Genomic DNA, 10715 nt, shown 5'->3' on the forward strand with positions numbered 1-10715 from the left:
ATGTAAGTCCTGGAATCATTACACGTTTCTACATACCCCGGAGCACCTCGTATATCTATTGTACCCCCTTAGTGCTCTGTGTTTCATTACGCCCGCATTTCTGTTTCCCTTTGCTGTTATTGTTTTTTCCTGGGTTTCCAGATATCTATCACCTTCGTCTATCCATATCCCAATGTATATATTGACACGTGTAATTATATTTATCGGGCGACCAGGTTTCGCCGCCTAACAAATATTATCGCACAGCGCGGGACGCGCTTGCATGTATCCGAAGTTTCTGGAAAGTTATCGATGCTTCTATCCGCAGTCTGTTGTCGCCGAACCTTGTGTTATCTGATTTATTCTCTGACGCGAATGATGTAGACCTTTATGGAAGGCGCGCGGGTCCCAACGATTAGTCCGGAACATTCGACGACTCTGTATAAAAGCCGACGCGCTTGACCCGCTGATCAGATTTACGACGATCGCCGACTGTGTTCGCCGCTCTCGTTGTGCTTTAAGTGCGTAGCCTGTTTTGTTGGCACAGGTTCGCCCAATAAAAGCTAGTTTTGCCTTTCACAGTATTGCTACTGTGTTTTTTGACGTCACGACCACGTGACAATATATTCTTTCACCCGAGGTATTTCCTCGCCTTGAATTGATGATGTCTGTTCACTGTTTTCAATGAATACCATAACATCGGATTTCTTTTACGCTAAATTTCACACCTAAATTCTCGCCTTCCTCTCCACAGATATTAACCAGAGGTTGCATATCACTGTGCTTGTTAGCTAGCAGCACAATGGCGTCCGCATAAAACAAACCTGCAAGCTGCTGCTCTACTACTGTACCCGCCTATTTGTATTAGAGATTAAACCCGATATTACTTTCCTCTAGCGCCCTTTCCATCCCTACCATGTACAACATAAACAGTAGTAAGGATAAAGGGCACCCCTGCCTCAGTCCCTTGTTGATATCAACTTTCTCCTCGCTCCTCATCCCTTCCCATTCAACGCAAACGGTACTTTCTAGGCAAATATCTCTCGAAATCTGCATGCAATGGTCGCCCAAGCCTTCCCCTTTCAGAATATCCCGGAAATGTTGCGGTATAGGTTTTCATACGCTCCTGTGATGTCTAAAAAGGCTACATATAACGATTTCCTTTCTACTCTTGATATTTCAATAGACTGAGTAAGGACAAATAATTTATTATCCAGATGCCTACCTATTCTGAAGTCATTCTGAAGTTCTCCCAAAATGCCATTATTCTCTGCCCATGCTCGCAGCTTTAATTTATTGCCTCTATTGCTAACCTGCATATTGCCGATCTAATGGTCAACGGTCTATATGAGTGAATTCTATCTTTCTCCGCCATACCTTTATACATTAAATTATTTCTACTTTGTCGCCAGCTGTCTGGTATTTGCCTATCGTGTAACCTTTTTTCTACTGTTTTCAACAGAGCATCCTTACTTTTTGGCCCTAGTTCATTAATCAGCCGAACGGGAACCTCGTCTAGCCATGTGGAGGTGCGCTTAGGAATTTTCTCTTCGGCTTTCTTCCAGTTGAAATTTGTCAGCACCAGCTCCTTTTCCATCAGGTTCTTTTTCATACTCTTTCTTTCCTCAAGTAAAACCTTGTCATTGCCTTCGAAAGATTCGGCTGTTATTTTTCGGATGTAATTGAATACCGCGTCCCCTTCAAATTTGTTTTCATCTTCGTCTAGGATATGTTGTTTTACTGTTCCGTACTTCCTTCTGTAAAGAACGGCGGGTTGCACAACAAGACTGCCACCTTGCCACCTGATTACGACAAGGGGTGCAAGACGCGCACCTGCACCTCTCCGTGCTGCAGCTGCGAGGCGTTCAAAGAAGCGACCTTTGCGCTGGAACCCGCCGCCTTCCTCCAGCCCCTTCGACATGGTGACGGGACGAATTCGGTGTGTGGACAATGATTCCAGAGTTCCTCAACGCGGGGCTGATTTGACACGCCTGGAGAAGCTACCGCGGGAAGACTTATTTTTGTGCTTCTCAAGGTTTGGAGTGGCTCGGAACAATGAGCGACGCGCGATCGACAACGTCGATTTTCCGGAACGGCACCACCTTCAACACCGTCGCTTGGGCTTCGGAATGTGTGTGCCTTTGTGTCTGTAAACTGGTCTTCAGAGCAGCTGCGAGTTGGTAATGTGTAAACGAACAGCCGCCGCGTCGTGGACGGGCGGATCGAGTGTATAAAAACTGTGGTTGTGCGATTGTTGGACGCACTTCTCTTGAGCAGTCATGTTAGACTGGTTCACTTCTTTCATGCAGTCCTGTTGGACTAATACTCTTTTTCTCAAGCAGTCATGTTAGACTGAGTTAATTTCTGTAAATAAACCCCTTTTCCCTCGTTCTCGATGAGAAGCAGTTCTTCACTTCATCAACGATCTCAGCGTAAATAAGTTGGGCGACGGCATGGGCCAGCTACCTTCGAATTCATGCCGTACTCCAATCTTGGCAAAGGACCACGGACGAAGGGATTGAGCCCCCAATCCTGACAACTGGCTGACAGCGGTGAGATGGACTTTGCGACATGGTGCTGTATCTGTGGTGAGTGCTTGGTTTTTGCTTTGACTCTCTAGGCTTCATTTTGTGGTTGTTCTGTTTAGAACAGTAGGGAAGCTAGATTGTTGTGTGTTAGCTAGGTTGTGTTTTCCTAGCTAGATTTAGAGAGCAGAATCAAGGCAGTAAAGCAGCAGTCATGGAGTTAAGGACATTGCTGAGAGACGAGTTGTTGATTGTTGGTGAGGAACTGGGCCTAAATGTACGCAAGGAAATGCTCAAATCGGAATTATTGGAGCTAATTTCCAATCAGGCCAGTGAGCAAGATATGGAAATGGGATTGGAACTTCTCAAAAAGAGAGAGAAACGGGAAAAAGAAAGAGAAGAACGGGACAGAGAAAAACGAGAGAGAGAGGAACGGGATAGAGAGAGAGAGGAACGCGATAAAGATCGCGAGATAACAAAAATGCAACTTGAACTTGAAAACAGACGTTTGGAGTTGTCTCAAGGAAGTGAAGGAGCTCTGGGTCGATCAAGTGAGGCAGAATCGTACCGCATGGACAGGCTATTAAAGCCATATGAGGTCGGGACCGACATAGGCTTGTTCCTAAGCAATTTTGAAAGGACTTGCGAAAAGATGAACTTCGGTCCGAGTACATGGCCACAGCGGTTGCTGTCTATGTTGCCGTGTGAGGCGGCGGAAGTAATCGCCAGATTGAGTGTGCAGGATGCATATGATTATGCGAAAGTTAAGGCTAGTCTCCTGAAGAAATACCGCCTTTCAGCCGAAGCTTTTCGGCAAAGGTTTAGGAGCACAGGCAAGAAAGATAGCGAGGGCTATCCGGAGTTTGCATATAGCTTAAAGGCCAACCTAGTCGAGTGGCTTAAAAGCGCGGAAGCGTACGACAGCAGAGACATGATCATTGAATGCATGTGTCTAGAGCAGTTTTACAAAACCATTCCCCAAGCTGTGAAACTGTGGGTGCAAGATAGAGGTAATGTAAACACTGTGGAAAGGGCGGCTGAATTAGCCGAAGAGTACGCAACCCGTAGAAAGTTGAACGCCGAGGAGGGAAACTGGGACGGTCGAAATGGACCGCGGAAGCCATTTCCGTTCAAAAAGGGTGCGCAAGCTAGACGATCCGAGCCTGTAGACATGGCGGAAAAGCCCGCAGAAAAGAGCGAGGAGAAACTTAACGGAGAAACCGCACAAGAACAGAAAAGAAAGTTCGGATCTTTTAGACCAATTCGCTGTTACAAATGCCACAAACTGGGACATATAGCTGTAAACTGCGAGAAGCCAAGCGTAGTTTTTTCCTACGTGGAGGAAAAGGATGAGAATATGGAACTTTTAAGTCCATATCTCCACGACCTGCAAGTTAATGGAAAACCATGCCGAGTGCTAAGAGACAGTGCCGCCACGCTGGACATTGTCCATCCGTCTTACGTGATGGTAGAGGACTTCACCGGAGAAGTAGCATGGATAAAACAGGTTGTAGAAGAACACAGCGTGTGTCTGCCCATGGCCAAAGTCAAAATCAGTGGACCATTCGGGGAGCTAGAGACTGAGGCTGCAGTTTCCAAATTTTTGTCACTGCAGTATCCCTACATCTTTTCGAATCGTTCGAATCAGTTACTGCGTGACAGAGGGCTCAAACTAGGAGAGGGCATAGTACAGGCATTGACCAGAGGCCAAGCTCGTAAGATCTCGGCGCTTTCGGCTGAAAATGCTCAAGCTCCTCCAGCTGAAGCAGAAAAGGGGATAGCTTCAATACCCGAATCCGAGCTAGGCCCGAGGGACAAAAGAACAGTTGAGGAGAGCCTGCCAGTTGACCAGCTCAATGAGAGCGTAGCACTAGAGTGTCAGAGTTCTAGCCTGCAGGAAGAGCATGCAGACGCGCTCCCAAGCGAGACAGGGTCGTTGTTATCACCGGCCTCAAAGAACTTTGATCAACTCTTACGCGTGGATAGAGAGTCACTGGCAGCTGAGCAAAAGAATGATGAGAGCTTAGCTAAATTACGTAACACAGCTAAAGAAGGCATTGCTAGGCGCAACGTAACGATACATGAGAAAGGAGGTTTGTTGTATCGGCATTACAGAGATCGAAAGGGTAGGATTTTAGATCAGTTAGTCATACCTACTAAGTATAGGGAGGACCTTTTGAGTCTTTGTCATGGAAATGGGTGGTCCGGCCACCTAGGCATAAACAAATCAAAGGAAAGATTGCTTATGGAATACTACTGGCCTGGCTGTTTCAAAGATGTAGAAAACTTTGTAAGATCATGCGACGCCTGCCAGCGTTCTGGTAAACCAGGAGAGACTTGGAAAGCTCCACTGAAGGTAGTGCCCTTAATAACAGAGCCTTTCAGACGACTTGTAATAGACACGGTAGGGCCTCTTCCAAAAACAAAATCAGGCTACAGGTACTTGTTTACCATGCTGTGTCCGGCCACCAAGTTTCCAGAAGCAATCCCTTTGAAAGAGCTCAGCTCCACTGAAGTAGTAGACGCGCTTTTGACAGTGTTTGCACGAGTTGGGTTTCCAGCCGAAATTCAGGCAGATCAAGGGTCAGTATTCACGAGCGCACTGACTTCCACATTCTTGCAAAAGTGCGGGGTAAAGTTAATACACAGTTCTGTCTATCACCCTCAGTCAAACAGTGTAGAGAGGTGGCATTCGGTGCTTAAGCGAGTTTTGCGTGCGCTCTGTTACGAGCACAAGGAGGACTGGGAGAACTGTCTGCCGGCAACTTTGTTTGCTTTGCGAACGGTTCCACATGAGGCGACAGGGTTCTCACCAGCAGAACTAGTGTATGGGAGGACACTCCGGTCTCCACTGAGAATGTTAAGAGAGATGTGGGAGGAAAGAGGGGAGAGTCCAACCGTGGTTGAATACGTGCTAAATTTACTGGAACGGCTAAGCGCAAACCAAGAACTAGTCGGAAAGAACATGGCAATAGCTCAAATGAACGCCAAAGTCTATTACGACAAGAATACGAGGCTTCGTACGTTTAAAGTTGACCTAACGATGAAAGCGGAAAAGTGTAGGTTTGGTTGTTCGCAGGTTACTTATCTGGGCCATGTTGTCGGTCAGGACATGAGACGGCCGGCTGAGCTGAAAATAGCTACGATTGGAGATTTTTCTCAGCCGCGCACGAAAACGGACGTTCGATCATTTTTGGGACTTGTGGGGTACTATCAACGGTACATTCCGAATTACTCGCAATTGGCAAGTCCATTAACAGACGCCCTCCGAAAGGGAGCACCGAGTACCGTACTCTGGGATAAGGACAAAGAGAACGCTTTCCAAAGTTTGAAAACGCTATTGGTTTCTCGCCCTGTGCTTCGCGCGCCAGACTACACTAAGGAATTCATAGTTCAATGCGACGCAAGCGACAGAGGTATGGGCGTGGTACTTAGTCAAGTCGGCGACGATAACGAGGAGCATCCTATCCTCTACGCCAGCCGTAAACTAAATGTAAGAGAGGAAGCCTACAGCGCTTCAGAGAAGGAATGCGCTTGTTTGGTTTGGGCCGCCCAGAAGTTGTCGTGTTATTTGTACGGAGCGAAGTTCATCTTCGAGACCGACCACTGTCCTCTGACGTGGCTCAATCAAATGTCACACAAAAACGGCCGCTTGCTCCGATGGAGCCTCACTCTCCAAGAGTACAACTTCTCCGTTAGATATAAGAAGGGAAAGTTGCATAGCAATGCGGATGGTTTGAGCAGGCTAATTTGAATTCTGCGTTTGGGGGTCCCGCCTAAATTTTAGGGTTACTAGTGTTAATTTTATTAAGCGAAGAAGATCCCCTCTCGTTTAGCAGGATTCCCTCCATGATTGCTGAATTTGTCAGCAGGATTTTGCTTCAGAAATTGGCATAGTGAAATGCAGCATTTTTTTGTTTCTGCACTTATGTTGTTGTTGTTTTTTTTTGAAGCCTAGCGAGTCTAAAGTGAGAGCCAATGCACGTCATCTCGGCGCAGAGCCGTGTTGTGGGGTTCATTTTGCAGTTGCCTGTCCTTGTTGGATGTTTTGGGGCGGTGACATCAATGCACAGGTGGTCGCTGCGAGCCAAGACATCAATCCCCCCCTGACCAGCAGCCATTCTCTTCCTGCCTAGCGGTTGTCAGCGCTAGACAGTCGAGACTTTTGGGGCCATGGAGGCGCTGTAAAGAACGGCGGGTTGCACAACAAGACTGCCACCTTGCCACCTGATTACGACAAGGGGTGCAAGACGCGCACCTGCACCTCTCCGTGCTGCAGCTGCGAGGCGTTCAAAGAAGCGACCTTTGCGCTGGAACCCGCCGCCTTCCTCCAGCCCCTTCGACATGGTGACGGGACGAATTCGGTGTGTGGACAATGATTCCAGAGTTCCTCAACGCGGGGCTGATTTGACACGCCTGGAGAAGCTACCGCGGGAAGACTTATTTTTGTGCTTCTCAAGGTTTGGAGTGGCTCGGAACAATGAGCGACGCGCGATCGACAACGTCGATTTTCCGGAACGGCACCACCTTCAACACCGTCGCTTGGGCTTCGGAATGTGTGTGCCTTTGTGTCTGTAAACTGGTCTTCAGAGCAGCTGCGAGTTGGTAATGTGTAAACGAACAGCCGCCGCGTCGTGGACGGGCGGATCGAGTGTATAAAAACTGTGGTTGTGCGATTGTTGGACGCACTTCTCTTGAGCAGTCATGTTAGACTGGTTCACTTCTTTCATGCAGTCCTGTTGGACTAATACTCTTTTTCTCAAGCAGTCATGTTAGACTGAGTTAATTTCTGTAAATAAACCCCTTTTCCCTCGTTCTCGATGAGAAGCAGTTCTTCACTTCATCAACGATCTCAGCGTAAATAAGTTGGGCGACGGCATGGGCCAGCTACCTTCGAATTCATGCCGTACTCCAATCTTGGCAAAGGACCACGGACGAAGGGATTGAGCCCCCAATCCTGACACTTCCTAATAAGCTTATGCGGTTCCGAAAGTATTCTTGGTGCGGCCTTCTTTTTCTCACGTTCTTCTGACAATAAACGTTCACTTTCGCCTCTTATATTTGCTTGAACCAGTATTTGAAACATAGATTTTTTTCTCCCGGTATATTTCCCATTTTCTGGCTACTTCATCCTGCGGCAACTGCGCTTTTTTGCCTGCTTGCGCTTTCAGGATGCTTTCTGTTCTTCGGAGATCGCTTCTAGTATCTCCCTGTTCCACCAGCTTTTCGGTTTCCTTTTTCTTTTCCAACGAGCATGTTGCTTCTCTTTCTGTATTTTTGCCGTTATTACACTTACAATCTCACTATATTCCCACTCTTTGTTTGGCCATTTATCAAGTTCTTCCTCGACTCTTGTGACTATATTTGCTATTTGCTCAGCGTTCAAATTTGAACTGGCCATTTTGTGCTCCTTGCTCTCTTTCACAGCTACATATCCCATTTTCAAGATGATCCGTTTATGGTCACTCCCTATGGTGCTATACCCTTCCTCGTCAATGACTATTTCGCTCAACTTATCGTCAAATCAAATCATATTGACCGCAAAAAAGACGGGGACAACGCTCGATTCAACGCTCGATTGCCGATTACCGATTAATCAACGCTCGATTGCCGATTTTGCATTTCCCGCGTGGTCTACCCGACACACTTAGCCCCTGTACTAAGGATAACGAGGCTATGTTGTTCACAAAAATCTAGCATTGACTGCCAGTTGTTGTCGGTATAGTCATCTAGATCATGTATGTGGGCATTCATGTCACCTAACAGAATAATTTCGGCCCCAGTCCCTAACCCCTTAATACCGGCACTTGGACATTCCACTAACTCTTGATTCTTCTCTCTGCAATTATTTCCGGTCTATAAATACATTACCCCCCCCCAATTTTATTTTCCACTCATTGTACATGATAACCAAAGATGCTCTTGACATTTTGAATTTACTCTTTTCCATTTGGCTCCCTCATGCAAGAGCATTCCGACCCCCTCCATTTCTTTCCAATTTATTTCTGCTGCACCCTTTCCAAACATACATCTCAATCACTGGCGGCTCTTCAGAGTCTCTAAGGTGCTTCTCTGTAACCGCATGTACCCCTACTTGTTCTCTATTTAACTGCTCCTCAATCTCTACCCACTTTTTCTTTGTTCTACCCCCTTGCATGTTTATGTAGCCTATTATATGGCGAGCTCTCCTTTTTGCTTTCCTCCTTTTTTTTCTTGTTGACGGCGATGCCATTCCGAGATTCCCCTAGGGGACTTTCTTCATTACTACCGAAACTAGCCTCCTGAGCGCCCGTGGGCTTCCCAACAAAGCAACCGCGCGTCCAGCAAGCCGCCAGCCCCTTTCTCGTCCAAGCCTGTGATTGAAGTGGATCCCGTCTCGTTGGAAACCACCACACTTTCTCACTTCCCTGTTTACTTCTACAACTTCGAAACCTTTCTCTCGGCGCATTGTCCATATAGCCTCATCAGTCGCCAATACGGATCTTTGTACGTTAAGGCCACGTACAGTCACCTCCGGCACCGTGAGCGATACGGCGGAGGCGAGCGCCATCTGGAGGCATGGCAAGGACCGGGCGCGCCGCTTGTGGCCCCCGAGATACTCATGGGCTGGCGCGCGCAAATGGCGGACGCCGTGGCAGGTCTATGGATGGTATAAACGCTGGAAAAGGGGTTTCTTTGAGTTTCCACGTAACATAATTATGTTTTCTCTTATAGTCAAATTACAGTCCGACGCTATTATATCTGCAGGTTGTGTGTAAGTCGAACTTTACGATATTTCTACGTATTTTAGCTTGAGAAACTCAATTACTTCAGTAGCTTCCTTGCGCCACATGGTGGACCTGGATATCGGTAGTTAGATTTTTTTTTTTTGCCAAAACGACGTTCGACGTCGACTTTTCTGCGACATGGCGCCCTTGACGCTACTGCGTTAATAAAATAAGTTCTGCGCTTAAGAGGAAGCTTTAGCTAGGGATCTCCTCACTAAATACATAGAAAAGGAGAAATCGTTTCTCTCGGCACCGCCAACATAGACGCTATTTCGTCGCCGCCAACATAGACGCTATTTCCACTTGCCCCAGTCTTGCCTCCACAAGCGAAATTTCTTCCCTGCGTTCTCGCATACCGCAACTGGAGTATCGCGCGACGCATACGTCATGGTCCTCGCCTTTCTCTCTTTCTCTCGCTCTCTCTCTCTCACTCACACTTTTTTTGCTGCGCAGTACACCTCTGCTGACGGTATCACGCGCGAACTGTTGCGGTTGCCTCGCTTCGCGCAGTGCACAATTCTGTGCGCTGTGCACAAAACACCTGACTGACTAGTGGTTTAAGTCAGCGCTACACGAACATCAAGTGTTCCAACAGCACAAAGTGTTGCGTGATCACGGGCTGCAACACGGTAGAAAATGACATGGCTTCGCTCTCTGCGCGCGCGACTGCACGTCGTGGGAACAACCAGACGAAACGGAAGTACATCTCTCTTGCTAGGGTACGAAGTAAAACAAATACCCGCGGACATTCGGTTTGTAGGTTTTATTATTTCTCTTAACTTTAGTTCATCTATTGAAGCAGCATATCAAACAAATAACTGCTGTTGCCTTGAATAATTTTCGAAGTCACGTGCCACTTAAGTGCACGTGACGTCACTAAACGTGACATCCACGTGCCGCGGCACGGTGAACTATACCTAGGCGCACTTACGCGATTGACTTACTCTCCGGCTGGGAGTGTGGCACCTGCTACGCGAAGGGCGCAGCGTGTTTGGTTTGAAATTTCAGCTCTTTTCGCGGCGCGTAGTGGTGCAATACTTTTTAGTAACGATCGTTAGCGCGAATTATATGCACTGCGTTTGTCAGTTCGAGATGGCCAGACCTGGTGAGTGGCGCTTTAAGGCGTATTTGACCAGGCGTAGCTGAAGGCATAGCTCTGACTTCCAGCCCCCACAGCTATGATAGTAAATAGCCACATAGTTAGCCCCCACGAAGTTTTACCCCCCGTTGTAAATGCTGAGTGAAATTTCACCACTTTGTACAGATTCTGAATCTTGGCCCCATCGGAAGGCGTCCGCCATCACAGTATATCGAACTCTAGACCTCGAGTAATGCATTTGAGCGCTTTGTTGCGCAGCCACGGTCACCGAGCCGTGGCGCAAGTCCTGCGGTGAAATTCTGGTTACAGTGCGGCAATGTGCAGTGTACACGGCAACTCGCGTAA

The sequence above is a fragment of the Dermacentor albipictus genome, chromosome 1 (assembly GCF_038994185.2).
Source record: "Dermacentor albipictus isolate Rhodes 1998 colony chromosome 1, USDA_Dalb.pri_finalv2, whole genome shotgun sequence".
Taxonomy (NCBI): domain Eukaryota; kingdom Metazoa; phylum Arthropoda; class Arachnida; order Ixodida; family Ixodidae; genus Dermacentor; species Dermacentor albipictus.